This window comes from Onychomys torridus, chromosome 5 (genome assembly GCF_903995425.1).
Source record: "Onychomys torridus chromosome 5, mOncTor1.1, whole genome shotgun sequence".
Classification (NCBI taxonomy): domain Eukaryota; kingdom Metazoa; phylum Chordata; class Mammalia; order Rodentia; family Cricetidae; genus Onychomys; species Onychomys torridus.
Window position 1 is genome coordinate 27960573 of NC_050447.1, and position 17332 is coordinate 27977904.

Below are 17332 nucleotides of genomic sequence, written 5' to 3' on the forward strand. Positions count from 1 at the left end.
CAGAGGGAAATTTCAGGTCACATGTTGCTTTTGCCTGAAAACAAGTCAACTCTATCTTATCCATAACTGATGGCACTAGTGATGTTAAGCAGCATAGGCATGTGGGATCAGAGAGCCTGGACAGGCAACACTGTTTTCACTTTGATGTTTATATTATAATAAATGACTTGATAATAGTATTGGATGGAATCATTGTTTTTATTGTTGTGACTGCCACTGCAGACCATAGAGAAGCAATTCTGTCTCAGCACCAGAATCAGTCTGACCTGTCTATTGAAATGCAAGCCAGAAGCTGCCATGTTCAGATCTTTCAGATCTCATTGCTACAGCTAAGACTAGGAGGTCGTATTTTAACTTCCTCACCACAGTCTCTCCCCAGGTGGCTAACTACTGAGGCAGGCGTGGGAAGTCTTCTCTCTTCTGTGCCACATATCAAGCTGTCTTGAAACATTACTCATGTATCTTCAGTTTTGTATGTGTGTGCCTGTGTGTGCTGGGGGGAGGTGCAGAATGAGTACTTCATCAAGCAATACCACATTAAAAAATAAGATACAATTTTAGATTCCAGAGATACTGTCCCTTACTCATGCTTCTTGATTCATGTTAAATCAGAATGTAGATAATTAACTGCAGTACCAAAATAGGTAAGAGTATTCTTGTCCAAGCTATGATTCAAAATCTTAAGAACAAATGTAATTTCCTTTGAAATTTGCCTATCTGATTTTTAAGGAAAAGTCAGAAACTTATTTAAAGCAAATGTTTTATTAAAAGTACATTCAGCAAGAGGAACAAATGCAGCACTCTGAAAGTCAACATAATCTAGGTCATGACACACTAGAGAAATCAAATTATTTCCTGTTTGATATATTGTGCTTTTTTTCTGTCTAAGTAGTTGGGTTTTGAATAGATGTTCAGCTGTTCAAGTAGATAAAGCATTGCTTTAATGCAGGGCATTAGAGATGACAGTGAGTCTCGATTCCTGGAACCAGCCATCAAGGGAAACAGCATACAATGATCAAAGATTGTTCTTACCTTAGGATTCTTTGATGCTAACTCCATTGCGTGTCCTTGGTGAATCACATGCACCTTCTCAGTCATTTCAACATGTAAGAGGGAAGGTGAAGAACACAGGCATTCATTTAATGTCATTTGTATACAAACCCTGCTGAAGGCTTTCTAGGTGACAGATCACTAAACCTCGGCAAAAATGCGGTGAGACTTAACAGTACTCAAACAATCTTTCATATAAGGAAATCAAGTCAGTATCATTAAATGATTTAGCCAAGGTCATGTAGAACACAGGGAAAATTCCACTTGATTCTAATTGCCTGGCTTATGTTTTTCTCAGCTATTTTGTGATATCTTGAACAATGAATTATCCTTAATTTCTATTTCTAGAGAATTAACTAAAATCTTTCATGTTAAGTTTGAATGCTGCTCAGGTCACAGAAAGGACAAATTCACACACTGCTTATGATTTCTGCTTAGCTGTGTACCCACCATATAGCAGTATGACAGCCCTAGGAAAGAAAGCAGAGTGACTTCTGCAAGGAGAAGGAGGAATCCTGAAGGCTGTGCCCAGGGATTATACGGGGCAGGAAACTATTTTTATCCCCATGGAAGCTCTAATCTATAGTTTAAGATTGGGCCCAAATTACTGATGAAAACTAACTGACAGTGACACTCAGATGAACTGGCAGGGTCTAAGAGGGGTCTGGTTAGTGGGACGCAGGCATTCATTCGGGTAATTCCAAGATCTTTCTGTATCGGCTGAGTTGATTCATCCTCATTATAATAGCCTCAGTAACAGGCACTGATACCTAACTTTAAAGGTCTTAAGAAACATTCAGGCAGTGGTCCAGAGGGTGCCTGGACTGATCTCCTCTGGTGACCTGTCTAGCAAATAACCTAGCTGTCATCATAGAGCCTTTGTCCAGTGACTGATGGAGGCAGATGCAGAGATCCACGGCTAGGCACCAGGCTGAGCTCCAGGAATCCAAGTCGAGATCATGATGAGATGTCCAGAGATGACTGGCCACACTAGTGGAAGCCCATGAACTGTAGACTAATGACTGTGGAGCCCTCATGGGACTGGACTAGGCCCTGTGGATACAAAAGATGGTTGTTTGGCTTGAACTGTTTGGGGGACACCCAGGCAGGGGGATCGGGATCCATCCCTGGTGTATGGGCAGGCTTCTGGGAATCCGGTGCCTGTGGTGTGATGTTTTGCGCAGCCTTGGTGAAGTGGGAAGGGGCTTGGATCTCCCTAGGCTCAATGTGCCAGGCTCTGCTGAGTCCCCATGGGAGACCTTGATTTGGGGGATGTGGGAATGTAGGGTGGCCTGGGAAAGAGGGCTGGGGGGGGGGAGGAGGGAGAAAGTGGGATCTGTGGGTGGTATGTAGAGTGAGTAGAAAATGTCTTAATAAAGAAAAATGACAAAAAAAAAGAGAAACATTCAATTAGTTCTAGAACTGATAGCTATGATTTACACAGGCTGTAGGGTTGCTATCATCCAGTTTCTTCTTCATCCCAATAGCACTGATGCTGATCCAAGCATAGAAAGTCTTTTACTTCTTTGAGCCTCAATTTCCTCACGTACCAAATATGGTTTCTTGTAACAGCACACAATTTCCAGAGTGTGTTTGGTGACCAAATGAGTTATTTTCGATCGGTATTGTGCCAAATATCTAATACAAAGTGATAAAACATTGAGATGATGAACTAATTGCATAATGATTTTTGTGTTTATGTGATTATATAGCTTCTATACTTGTTCTTATTACCAGTAACAGGTCTCCAAGGTACAACCCACAAAAACATTTATCTTCCAATCTTGGATTGTTTCATTTCCTGCATCATCTTGCATATATTGGTGGGCTATAATTACATACTTAATATTAAATATCAGTCTGTTTTGATTGTATTCTCAGGCCAGATACATAAAAATAACAAAGTCATTTTACATGTGCTAATGAATTAATTGTAAACAATATTTTGTCCCATAAGTTTCATGATCTTTAGATCTCACATGCCTTGTTCCAGAACTCTCATCTGCCACTGTACTTCATCAATACAGCTGCATGTCATTCCATCTTAAACTTCATTTGTTTACACTGCATTGATTTATATACTCAATCTTTTCTCAGTAAACCACATGTTAATTTGTTTTCTTTCTTTTATTTTTTTTTTTCCAATAGAAACATAGGCTCTCTAAGGAGAGCCAGCCTTTGGTTATTCTACCAACTGGATCTTTAACAGTGAATAGAGTGTCAGATACATACACTGAATTTAAACAATAACCAATATAAAAACCTATTTATTTTGCAATCAGGAGTTAACAATGTTTGTTTCAAACAGTGAGCTAGTGTAGATGAATTTCTAAATGGTCTTATTAAATTAAAAAAAAACAAAAAACATGGAGCCAGATATAGGGGTGAAAGCTTGAGAGAGATCAGGGAATTAGGGAAAGCCACAGCTCACCTTACCTCACCAACTCGGCAGCTTCCAAATATGAGTTACTTCCTGTCTACCCATGCCTATAAGTCTTGCTATTCTGACATCTGATTTGCTCTCTTTGTCCAGCTGCATCACTGCTCTTCCTGCCCAGCTCTGTCACTTCCTGTCTGTCTGTGCAGACCTCCAGACCTCCATGGTTAACTAGAGTTGGAATATAAGGCATGTGCCAACACACCTGGCTATTTCCAATGTGGCCTGGAACTCAGAGAGATCCAGACAGATTCCTCCCTGCCAAGTGATAGGATTAAAGGCGTGTTCCCGAATTCTTTGTTTACTTATAATAGCTGTTCCTATTCCTCTGATCTCCAGGCAAGTTTTATTTATTTAAGCACAAATAAAATATCACAACATTTCAGCACAAATAAAATATCACCATAAGCTAGACTATTCTAAGTAGCATTTCTTCAGCTTAGTTGATGATTTGTTTCCTTTTTATGTCTTCTTTCTGTGTTCCATGGCATTTAACAGTAGTTGAAGATGTACATAAGAGGACCAGAACAAAAATACAGAACTTAGCTTTTCCCAGTGACATAGACCCTTTTAAAGCTGATTAAGCAACTAATGTACACGTGCTTTTGCTTACTGAGCCATCTCACTGACACCAAAATGATTTTGAAAAGAAAATACAAAACTATTCCCCCAACATGAACCCTCTAGACATGTACTGTCTGGTAGACAAACTGGTCTTCCTTAATCCAAGAAAATATACTGCTCTGTTGCAAATACTGTAAATGTGCCATTTTGAGAATGTTGCATTTTAGTCATAGTTTACATGTGCTTTGAAGATTGGTTATTTTCACTTAGCATAATTCTTGGAAATTTATCTAAAGAGCGTGGACCAATAGTCTATTCCTCTGAATTGTTCAGTATTATTTCATAATTTATTAAGAGTGTCACTCCATAAATATCAGTTTCCAAGATTTATGCTGCGTCTTTCAAAAACATGTAGAAATATTTGTGCTGTTATCACTTTAACATATTAAACTGTCACTTGTATTGACAAGAGCACTCTATATCCTTATTAAATTTAAAGCCTCACATTTTTCTCTTGCCTCAATATCCCCATAAGCCTGATTTGAGCACACTGTATCAGCATCTAGGCACACCACCATGAGAAGTCCTCAAGTATCCTATTTTGCAATCCCAGCCTGCTGTAACTTCGAATTCTAGGGTCCAAATTTCTCCCCTTTCATTCCCCTCTTCTCTCTCTTTCCCTCCCATCAGCTACTCACATTCTGGATTGAGTCTATTTCCTGAAGTTCCTTTCACATGGCTTCTTGAATAGAACGCTATACCTCCCTCTTGATGAGGACCTGAGCATAATACATACTTTAATTTCATTGCCTCTTCCTAGTAGTTTATTTCTGCAGCCATGTTGGAAATGTCTTTAAACACAACATCGTAAGAACCTACCCCTAACCTAACTACAATGCAGTACTTTAGTTGGTAACACAGTTTGCAAGTTCATGAATTTGTGTTTCTGCTGATTACCTGCAGAAGAACCTGAGTCTTTATACATACTCTCGGTCAGTGGACACAGCCCTTTCACACTTCCTAAAGATGACACACATTTGTCTAAGCATATTGGAGCAGTTTTATCTATGTGCAGCCTTCTGGGTTTCTTTTCCCTGTTTCCACACTGTGGCAATGCAATAATCTGAAATCATACATTCCAAGAGACTGTAACTTTTCCTAAATATCAATTCAAAATTTATAATACACCTGTGGTGATATATTGTGTACTCTAATAAAATTTGCCTGAAGATCAGAGGACAGAACAAGCCACTAGATTAAACATAAAGGCCAGGCAGTTGTGGCACACACCTTTAATCCTAGCACTTGGATGCAAAGATTCGTCTGGGTCTTTGTGAGTTCAAAGCCATCTGGGAATATATGAGACTGACTCAGTCTAGAAGAGAAATAGAGCCAGGCAGTGGTGGCACACACCTTTAACCCCAATAATTGGAGGTCACACACCTTTAATTCTGGCACTTGAGGTCTCTCACCTTTAATCCAAGTATTAGGAAAGCACCCATGTCATTAATCCCAGCACTAGGAAGGAAGTAAAGGCTGGGTGGAGAAAGGTATATGAGACATCAGGAGACAGGAACTAAAGCCTCTTTCAGTTGGAGGCTTTTCAGGCTGAGGAATCCTAGAGTTAAGACATGCCAATGGCTTATTCCTTTGTCTCTCTGATCTTCAAGAAATTTTTATTAGGGTATACAATATATCAGCACATATACCTTGAAATCACTAAAGACTTAAAACTCCATGAAGTAGAGAATTCAAAGCTGGACTCACTTTTGGTTAAATTACTCCAAGGGGAAGCTTTTATTTTATTTCTTTCCTAGCTGTGATAGGGATGCACTATTGGTGACTCAGCCTTCATCACTAATGCATACAATCTGCACACCAGGACTGACACTGTCTAAACTGCTTCCTTGTTGGGTGTGCCTTCTATCTCCCTCCTGTAGTATGAGTCTGAATCTGTACCTTCATGTCTGTATGTATCTGTCCCAGTGTGTTTGTCTGTCCTGTTGTATGAGTGGTGTTAGTCTGCATGTGTTATGTGTCTAGCCCTAACAATGGGTTTTTGATGAACTACTGCATTTTGACTTTAGAAAAATCTTCTCAAACATTTTAATAAAAATAATAACAAAAGCAAGTCCTTATAAATTCCAATTAGAAGACACTATATAAGACATAGAACTATGTATTTTAAGGTATTGTCTCATCAGACTATGGCATGCTTGGAGAAACATTGGAATTACTGACAGCAGACTAAGAAAGAATAAAACAAATACCTGGTTGTTAGGATGATATATGCAAATTATGCAACTGAAATACATTTTGGCTCGTGACTTTCAAGTGTCTACTAATGAGCTATTTAAAGGGGTAGAGAACAATTTCTAGGATCCTTCCCAGTACACAAGTTGACTGCCTCTCATTCCAAAGAAATCTGTCAGATGTCAGAAAGCTTTACTAAGTACTTATTTAAAAGATGTGGTGACAACAACAGTCATGTAAACTTGAAGATTTCTGATAGTTCTATAGTGTCTTATGGACTTAAGCCTATGGTCTTTGAGGTAGGCATCCCCCCTACACCAGATAAAACAAAGCATTGCAGAGATAGGATATGTAATATGCTAATGTTTCTTACTGTTCTCCCAAATTCAAATTTGCCTCTAAGTGTGCAAGGATATGTAATATACTAATGTTTATATTACTGTTATCCCAAATTCACATTTGCCTCTAAGTGTGACAAGACTCAAAAGTGGAGCCTCTGGGTGCTGTCATTACCACAGGTGTTTGGCATTTTAGTTCTGGAAGGACAGAAATAGAAAACTTCAGAGATTCCTGTCACAATAATATTTAAGTCATTTTGCATTTCTTACTTGAATGTGGAGAAGAACATGAGACAGAAAACATGGGCAAACAGGGACTGAGATTATTACCATTTGGTGGTCAACAGGAAAATAGAAGTTTTACATAGGAAGTAACTATATTTAAAAGAAAATGGAGGAAAACTTCTATCCTCAAATAGTGTAATGGTGCAGAGTCTGAAAATATAAAAATATTCAATTCTATATTTGCTTTCTTTTACTACATAAATGACACCTTTAAAATGTAGCAAATTACGATTATGGTGCCCAGTCTATGAGTCAGGAGTTTTCACAGTGTTACTCTGTTGTCTGTTAAGCATGTCATGTATGCTAGTCATATATCCATGTATATACCTGTGAAGGTCTTTAAGGGTGTGATCATTATTGTGAAATTCTCAATCATATACTATTAGAATGTTTAATTATCAAGACTAAAGCAACAGATGCTCTGTTGTTAAAATGATCTATGTAAGACAGGAACATTTGTCTTTTGCTCAGTTCCTATAGCTGGAGACCTTCTCTTAACCTTTTCTTTCTTTCTTTCTTTCTTTCTTTCTTTCTTTCTTTCTTTCTTTCTTTCTTTCTTTCTTTCTTTCTTTCTTTCTTTTATCAATATGCCTGGGTTTAGAGATGGAGTGAGCCAATTCCATCTCCAAAGCTAGCTTGATATATTTGGGAATTTGGTCGTTGTTTCTCTTACTACTTCCTGCTGGAGGGGGGCACTGTATCTTATGGGGACACAAAGAAACTTTTAGGATTATGGAGTAGTCCATGAGGGTCTATCTTTTGAGCCAGTTGCCTTGAAACCATTCTGGATGTTGGATCATCTGGGCCATGGTGACATTGGAGACCTTTCAGGGGGTCTTGGCTGGTCAAACCTGATGTACCTTAGTCTGGAACAAATCCATAGCCTCTTGCTTTCTGTGGAAACAAAAGCAGAGCCTCCTTTCCAAAACAACATATCCTTATATCCAAATTTTGAAGTCAAGGTGTCTTTAAAATATACAGATTGGTTTAACTCCACTACCTTTACAATCAAATATTTCTCTTCAGTTAAAAATCTCAAAGAAAACACAATCCAGATTCTCTGTGTAATAACCATCTTTATGTGGCTTATTTTTTATACTACCTTTACTGTCTCTTTAAAGACTTTATTTTTTAAAAAACTATTTGTTTATATAACTGTATATATTCCTTTTTCTCTCTCTTCCAAGCCTACGTACATTTTTACACACATTGTAAAGCATTTAAAGTCTTGTTTCATCAGAATCTGTCTTATTTTAATCTACTGTTTTAAACTGCAGCATTACTAGGGCTAAAGTAGCAGCTTTGGCTGGTGGCTCCGCCCACCTCAGCTTCCCAATATGGCGGTGGTGGTATGTTTATCACCAACTCTGTTAGCCATCAACTCTCAGTGGGTCTATGTTTTTTATCAAGGCAGCGTGTAGCCCAGAAACCTCTTTTTTTTTTTTTTTTTCTTTTGTACTAGCAAAGGGTAAATCCACCATGCAGCATAATGTGCCTCTTGCAGACCTCTCATTCCCACCATACTGCTGGTCAATCTTGAATGCCAGAAACCCGCCAACTTGAGAGAGACAACTAGAAAGCTGACTTTAGCTCCGATTTGAATTGCTTATTAAATATTCTCAGGTTTAAGGTGGAAACTCCAGCCGTTGGGCACCATTTGTAGCTGGAGACCTCTCCAGCCCCCGCCAAGTCCTGTTAGTCTGACAACCCACTTATAAAATAAACACACAGACACTGATATTATTTAAACTGCTTGGCCATTAACTCAGGCCTACCATTGTCTAGCTCTTACTCTTATATTTAGCCCATTTCTATTAATCTATACTTTGCCACTTAACTTGTGGCTTACTGGTACCTTACATCTTCCTTGTCCTGGCAGCCCCTGGCAGGTCTCTCCATCGCAGCCTTCTCCTTCCTAGAATTCTCTTCTCTACTTGTCCCACCTATACTTACTGCTGGCTACTAGCCAATCAGTATTTTATTTATACAGAGCAATATCCACAGCAGACTAAAGCAACAGATGATCTGATGTTAAAATGATCCACATAAGACATGAACATTTGTCTTTCGTTCAGTTCCTAGTCTTTAGTACAGTGCTATAGTACAATGGCAAGGGGGAGAGAGAGAGAGTTGGAGACCAGGAACGCTCTCATTGAAGAAAGTTGATGAAATTTTCCTCTCATTCAAAGAATATTACATTCATCAAACAACAATTATTATAAAGCTATTTATTTACTTATAAACTATTTACTTACTACTAAAAATAGTGGATCCAGTCAACTGAGACCAGGAGGGAAATTATATACATAAAAAATGTAGAGTTAAGAAAATCTGAGCTCAAAAATAGGGAATAATGAATATCAAAGAAGACCAAAGCAAGGAAGAATAAGAGAAGGAAAAGAAAACTACAAATGGAATGACTATTCGATCATCATTCTGATTTTGTATGATTCATCAGTCAGCTGGAGAGACTGTGAAGTCCACAGCAGGGAGAAAGAGGGAAAACAGTTGCTTTTCAAACCATTTGCCTAACTCTGCCTGGCCTTTAACCTGCAGCCCCTCCATGCTCCCCTGACAGGCCTGCACAGGGTGCCTGTACAACACTGACATGGTGGTGGGAGATATGACACATGGCACCAGGGCAGGATCTGATCCTGGACAAATGAAATCTGTCAGCCATCTCCTCAAAGGCTGCCACCTTTCATATCTCTGCTTGGCTGAGCCAGCTTTATATAGAGACTTATTGTATTATTCAGCTGGTTTGATTTTCCTTTTTATGACAACCCTCCCCCTGGAGACCATCCATCTCTTTACAGTCTTGGAGAATGACTATAACTGAATGATATTTCATTGTAATTTATAACTTTCAACTGCAAACGCAAACAAGGGTTTGTTTCTCAGCACTGAGAAGAATGCTAATCATCAGTGTTGGGCCTCTGGTACACTGGATGAAATTAGTGCTAAAGCATTTAAGGGATTTAGATGCACAGATTTTATGGAACTAGAAAAAGGTAGCAAAACAAAAGAAATACAAATATGCATTTGCATATCACAAAAAAATAAAAATAAGTTCCAGATCTCTATGGCTACTCGTTAATTTTGGATTCTCAAGCATCTTTATAAAAAGTAGCTTTATAGTTCAGACTTATTATAGAAGATAATTGAAATAATAAAGCCCAGAACTTCACCACTCTACAGGTACAGATATCCATAATTTGAAGAAATCTAAATTGTTAAGATTTTAGTTCTCTTCAGATGTATCTGTATAATTAAAATATATCCAATCAAAATTGTGATAGGATTTTTGTTGGTTGAATAATAGAAACAGACAAGAAGATTTTAAGTTTCTCTGAAGATACATAGATCACTTGAATAATCTTGAAGAAAAAAAAAAGGAGCTTAAGAGGCTTAATGTAAAAGAACAATAATTGAGAAACTTTACTAAAAAGCTAAGGAACTACCAGATAAGATGTCAGAAGTTAAAAAAAAAAAAAAAAAGACTTTGAAATATACAGTCCTGGTTTACAAAATGTTACCAAAGCAACGGAAAGGGGACAGAATCTCTTCACTAAATGACAGGGGGAAACTGTTGGGTGTGCAACTAAGTGGAATTCCTAGGTCTCAAGGAATGATCAAACTTCAAGATCATGAGCAAAGTTGCACTTAGAAGGTGCTTGTCTATGCCTTGCTCTTGAATTGTTTCCTATGTGTATTGTGTTGTTCTCACGGCTTCAGAGCTTCAGATCTTCTCCTAAGATTCTTTTTTTATAAATATTTTTATTTTATAATTAATTTAATTTTACATCTCAACCACAGATTCCCCTGTCCTCCCTACTCCCACCCCCAGCCTTCCTCCCCAACCCAGCCCCCATTCCCACCTCCTCCAAGGCAAGGTCTTCCCTGGGGATTTAGCTCAGCCTGGTAGATTCAGCTGAGGCAGGTCCAGTCCCCTCCTCTCTGCACCAAGGCTGAGCAAAGTGTCTCAGCATAGGCCCTAGGTTCCAAAAAGCCAGCTCATGCACCAAGGACCGGTCCCGGTCCCACTGCCTGGGGGCCTCCTAAACAGTTCAAGCTCATCAACTCTCTCACTTATCCAGAGGGCCTGGTCCAGTTGCATGGGGGCTCCTCAGCTATTGGTTCACAGCTCATGTGTTTCTGCTAGTTTGGCTAGTTGTCTCTGTGCTTTTTCCAGTCATGGTGTCGATATCTCTTACTCATATAATCCCTCGTCTCTCTTGCCGGCTGAACTCCTGGAGCTACACCTAACCATTTAAAATGGACTGTTGTGCAAGGTGAGCTGAGGATCTATTTTCATTCTTATGCATGTGGATATCCAGTTTTCCCAGCATCATTTGCTAACGAGGAATCTTTTCTCCACGGTGCAATTTTTTCATCTTCATCAAAAGTCAAATGGCTCTAGTTGTCCGGGTTTGCCCTCTGTCCTATCTGTCCTACCTGAGTACTTTCATTCCATTACCATGCCGCTTCTGGTCATCACAGCACCATATTTTCTGTTGAAAGCAGAGACGATGATCCCTCCTGCATTACTGCTTTCCCACAGAATTTCACTGGTTATCTAGGTATTTTATGATTCCACATGAATTTATTTATTTTTCTATTTTTATGAAAAATAATTATGGAGTTTTGAATCAGTAGATTGCTTTGGATAAGACAGCCACTTCACAATATTATCTTTTTGTTGTTCAAATCTTAGATGGTCTTTTAATAAAAAACCCAGAGCCAGCTATCAGGGTGAAAGCAAAAAGATCAGAGAAGCAGATTAGCCAGCCACTAGTTCTTGACCTCTATGAAATCCTCAGCCTAAATAGAGTGAGTTCTTGTTTCTTCACGCTTCATATACCTTTCTCTGCCCTGCCATATTACTTCCTGAGATTAAAGGAGTGTGTGCTTCCCAAGCAGAAGCATGAGATCTCAAGTACTGGAATTTAAGGTGTGTGCCACTGCTGCCTGGCTTGGTTTATCTCCTATACTGCATCAATCTTATGTAGCTCAGTGTAGTCTTGAACTCACAGAGATCCAGATGGATCTTTCCCTCCGGAATGATAGGATTAAAGGTGTGTGCCACCACTGTCTGGCCTCTATGTCTAATCGAGTGGCTGGCTCTGTCCTCTGATCCACAGGCAAGTTTATTAGGATGCACAATATATCACCACACCTTTTTATTCTAAGTATGTGCACAAAAAGAATTTCTATCTCCTAAATATTGTCTTCAGTTTTGTTCTTCAGTACCATATAGTTTGAAATATTGAGGTCTCTTCATCCATGATGAATTTTACTCTAATATATATATTTGTGAAAAATATTTAGGAACAATTCCATTCACAACATATTGTTCCTAAATATTTTTCAGCATGTTTATTATTTTTTTAAGGATTTATTTATTTGTTATGTATACAGCATATATGACTGCATGCCAGAAGAGGGCACCAGGTCTCATTACAGATAGTTGTGAGCCACCATGTGATTGCTGGGAATTGAACTCAGGACCTCTGGAAGAGCAGTCAGTGCTCTTAACCTCTGAGCCATCTCTCCAGTCCCCAGCATGTTTATTATTGGTACATATAAAAATTTTAAAATTTCTGCTCAACAAAATAAAGAGTTCATCCAGTAAAAGGAAAGCTTACAGATTTGGAGAAAAAATATTTTTTATCTGAACATATGAATAAGAGGATTAATATCTAAAACATACAAAGAGCTAAAAAAAACTAATACAAAAATTAAAAAAAAGAAACTGCAAGAAATCAAACACTCTAAACAATATATAGGCTAATGGAATAAACAAACAGTTCTCAAAAGATGTATATAAATGGCCAATAAGCTTACAAATGTATTTGCAACATCATTATCTGTCAGAGAAGTGACAATTAAAACATATTGTATTTCACACAGATACATGCAATCCATTGTTTATATATGGCATGAGAGTAGAGGTGGAGCTGTCTGGTAGACAAAAGCATTAAGGATGGAGAGTTGGTGAAAATAGTGAAGTCAGAAATATACTGAGAGGACACATTCTATACACAATATACATTTACTTACATGAGAAAGTTAAAAGGAATTTTAAAGAATTTCATTTCATTATAAGTGTAGAGAAGTTTTTATTTATTTTTTTTATTCTGGCTTCAACATTGTCTATTTCAGAATGTGCAAACAATCCAGATACTTTTTCTTCTTACTAGTGTTCACTACATATGACAGTTTTTAATGGAAAGTCTTTCAACTACTGTATTCATATATTATTTTCAGAAAATGTTGAAGAAATCAGGTGATAAGGCAGTATCTTTATCAATATGGCTCACTTGTAAGACTTTATCAGGATATACAAACCTCTGATATACCATGAACAAAATGTTGAAACACCTTATTATGTATGTTATATTTGTATTGTTATACTCATGAATATTGGCATATATTTCTAAGTTGATATTACTTCATGCCACCCAACTCTCTAGGAAATATAAGTTGGATAACAGGAAATTAATGACAACCAGTTCTCAGAAACTAATGAAAACAATGACACTATTGATGAGAACAGTATAATCATAAATCAAAATGTTTTCAGCATTTTCTCACAAAATTACAGAAATATATAATACATGTATCTATTTAGAATTGATAAAGTTTTGATAATAGATGACTGTAGTACTTTTGAAAATTTGAAAGATCTTCTAATATTGAATGATATTCCATTTTTCCTTGATACTCAAATTTACTTTCATTTTTAAAGGATATTAATGGTGGTTTTCTTAATTTCACTCCACCAACAAAAGCTAGGCTGGGGATGCGGGATCTAATTGGAAGATTCTTTCACATTATCAACACATGTTCAAAATGTGTCTTAAGCATTTACTAATGACATAAAAATACAACAATACCAAATCAAAATGTTTTTTCTTTTCTTTTGTCTTGTTGTTTTGTTTTGTTTTTTTGTTTTTCTTTTTGATACAGGGTTTCTCTGTGTACCCCTGGCTGTCTTGCAACTCACTCTGAAGACAAGAATGGCCTGGAACTAAGAGATTCACAGGCCTCTGCCTCCCAAGTCCTGGGATTAAAGGTGTGTGCTGCCTCACCTGGCCCAAATTGTTTTAAATCTTGAAGGGTTTGGTGAGCATAATAAACATTATTTTGTGCAAAATTTATTTATTATGTTTTAATTTTGTTGTAAAGTTTTATTATACAGAAAAAAATGAAGCACTTTAAAATAAACCAGTTTGTCACTGTAGACTTTTAGAGGTGATAAAAAGAAAAAAAACATAAATAGGAAAAATTGCTTTAAAGTTTCTCTTAAAGCACTCTAATATACTTATAAAATAACTAGTAGGGGTTGTCAGTTTACAACTGGATTTCTATTTTATTGCATAGATTATATCAGAGTTATCTAAATAGTTTCTTTTGAGGCCATGACTTGGTATGTAGTTCAGGTCGGCCTGAAAGTCATTCTCTTCCTACCTTGGTCTCTCAAGAACTGGCATTACAGAGATATGCCACCACACCTAGAAATGTAAGTATCTTTTTAATATAAAAATATGTGAATTATGAAAAGAATTATAGTATTTGCAACTACTTTCATTGAAATCAAAATTTAAATGTCAATTTCAATATATGAACATGAGTGAGGGTTAATAATATGTAAACCAAAGTATTTGAAACAACTGTGTGAGAACATGGAAGTATCATGTAGACTCTGTCACTTTGAGGATAAATACAGAATCTGTTTTCTCTCTCACACCACTATGGTGATATTTTATTTGTGCTGAAATATGATTTTATTTGTATGTTAATAAATAAAAGTGCTGGGCTGTTTGGAAGAATAAATAAATAAATAAATAAATAAATAAATAAATAAATAAATAAATAAAGTGCCTGGGGTTAGAGCTAATAGCAAGCCATAGCGGAAGTCTGGCAGTCTTAGCACATGCCCTTAATCCCAATCACATGACAGGCAGATCTCTGTGTGTTCAAAGACACCACCAGCATAGAAATACATGCCTTTAATCTCAATACCAACCATAGAAGACCTAGAGGTCTGTATAGAAAGGAGGTCATATGGTTGGGTTTGCAACCAAGGAGAAAGCAGAACAGAAAGTCAATAAAAAGACAGACACACAGGAAGTAGGCCTCTTTCTGAGGGGAAGGACAGCAGCAGCAGCAAGAGGTAAGAAAGGGTTTTAGTCTCAGCTTTTAGCTACTGCTCTGACCTCTTGGGCTTTTAACTCTACATTTGGCTCTGTGTTTCTTATTTAATATGACTACACCCTACCTTTTGAGAGATTGCTGGTAATGAATTTCACAAAACAGAGCTTTGCCTGCTGATGCTACTTGCCATGTCAATATTGACACACAGAATAATTGGGGATTCTGAAAAGACTCCACATATTTCCTGGAGAAAGAACTGCTTCTGTATTGTGTTCATGGTCCATGTCCACTTAACTGCTTAACCTATACTACTTTACAATTACAGCTCAGTACTTCCAGCAATGACCCTGCATGCTCTTATGAAAATATGTGCATTTGTCAGCATTAGAGACTGTAGAGTGCTTAATGCTTCCCTCACCAAAATCAAAGTCTATTTACTTTTTCAGAGAAGTACCCATCCATGAGCTAATACTTTTAAACACAATGTTCTATAGAATGCATGAATGAAAGAAGAAAGAATGAAATTAAAAATAAACAAACATTGAGTCAATTTTTTAAACAATGTAAGCTTATTCATTTGTAATAACTAAGAGAGATTCGTTTCATTCCTCCCAAAATACTTAAATTTACAATTATAGAAAACTGAAGTTTAAGTTTTTAATATTTGAGGTATCTATAGGATATTCACTGCATAGAATACATGAGAGAATTATATTAGACCAATAATGGTGTAAGTAACAAAACTTTTTCTCAGTAGATGAATTTTTCTAAAATGTAGTTCTTAGCATTTTGAAACAGCTTCTCTAATGTGTTCATTTTGTAAACACTATATAGGATAATGTATGTTGTATTTATCATAACTCATATTTGCTTCTTAAATGTCTCCTGGAGTTTGAAAATCTAAATAGGATGATTTTCTTTGTTAATAAGAACTGTCAAGGTTAACAGTAATATGGTGTAAAACCTCACAATTATTAAAAAGAAAAAAAATCCTTATGCTTACCAGGCAATTATTGTCTTCTAGTGGCTGTCAAAATGGGTGATTGATTGGCAAACAGTGCCTGGCCACTACCTGATGGCTAAGAATTATTCATTTGGTCTATACTTCTCAGGAAAAAGGTTTGACCCTCAGCTGACATGATTGTTAACTAGTTAGGTGACTGGTTAATTACCTGCACGCATGGCTAGTTGCCTTCCTAGGTTTTGGGATGATTTTCGCAGTTGCCTGGTATAGTGTCTGACATGGCTGGCTAATGATTTGACTAACAGTTCACATGACTGAATTATTAACCCATAGTTGAGTTCACATTGAATCTAAGACATTTTCAGAAGCATTCTCATGCTCACCCAGATTCTACCACATTATGCAGATATAATGGCTATATCTGTGTTGTACAGGATTGCATAACATTCTCAGTTCCACATATACATGTGGGATTCAAACTTTTAATGTTTAAGAATTCACAACCAGGGATTATTAGGGAAGAATTAACAACTAAACATGAATAGTGCCATGTGCTAAAGCAAAAGTGCAAACAAGCCCTCTGTAATTGGGTGCCATCTGGAGGATCTCAGCCTTGGCAGGTCAGTGAGTACATGATCTTCAGTTAGATGTTCTGCAAATACCATTAACCTTTTTCTTATCCCATGTTAAAAATAGATAGTTAGTTATGATTCTCTAAGAAGATTCTGCTATACCTCTCAAGAAGTAAAACATAAAAATTGTCATTAATAACAACAAACAATACTCATCTTAACATTAGAAAGTTATCCATGATTTTTCATGGGCTGATGACATTAGCCTCCTCAGGGCCTTTCCTGCCTTATGTTTCTGGTTCAAACACTCTTTCCAAAGAATAAGTGATCAATTTATTAATATCTATTATGATACTTGTTCTTAGTGGCAACTCTCAGCTGTGAGAATTATTTTGGTGTTGGGCTTCTGGAGGCTTCTTATTACAGATAAAAGTTATATGGACACAGCAAATTAGGCCAATGAAAAGCAATAAGGGCAGGTTGGTGAGATGAGAAAGACAGCAAAGAACACAGTGAAACCAGAAGTTCCTGTGTCTCACTTCTGGTCTTTGATTAGGACATACTCAAATCTGCTATGGGAGTTTTCCATGATGTGATTGAATACTTTCTTCTTATCCTTAGAGAGTTTTAAGTCTGCTTACTTCTCGTTAAACAATTCTAAATAAGACACAGAAGTAATGTCAGTTCTCCTGTTGATGTTTATAGATCAACA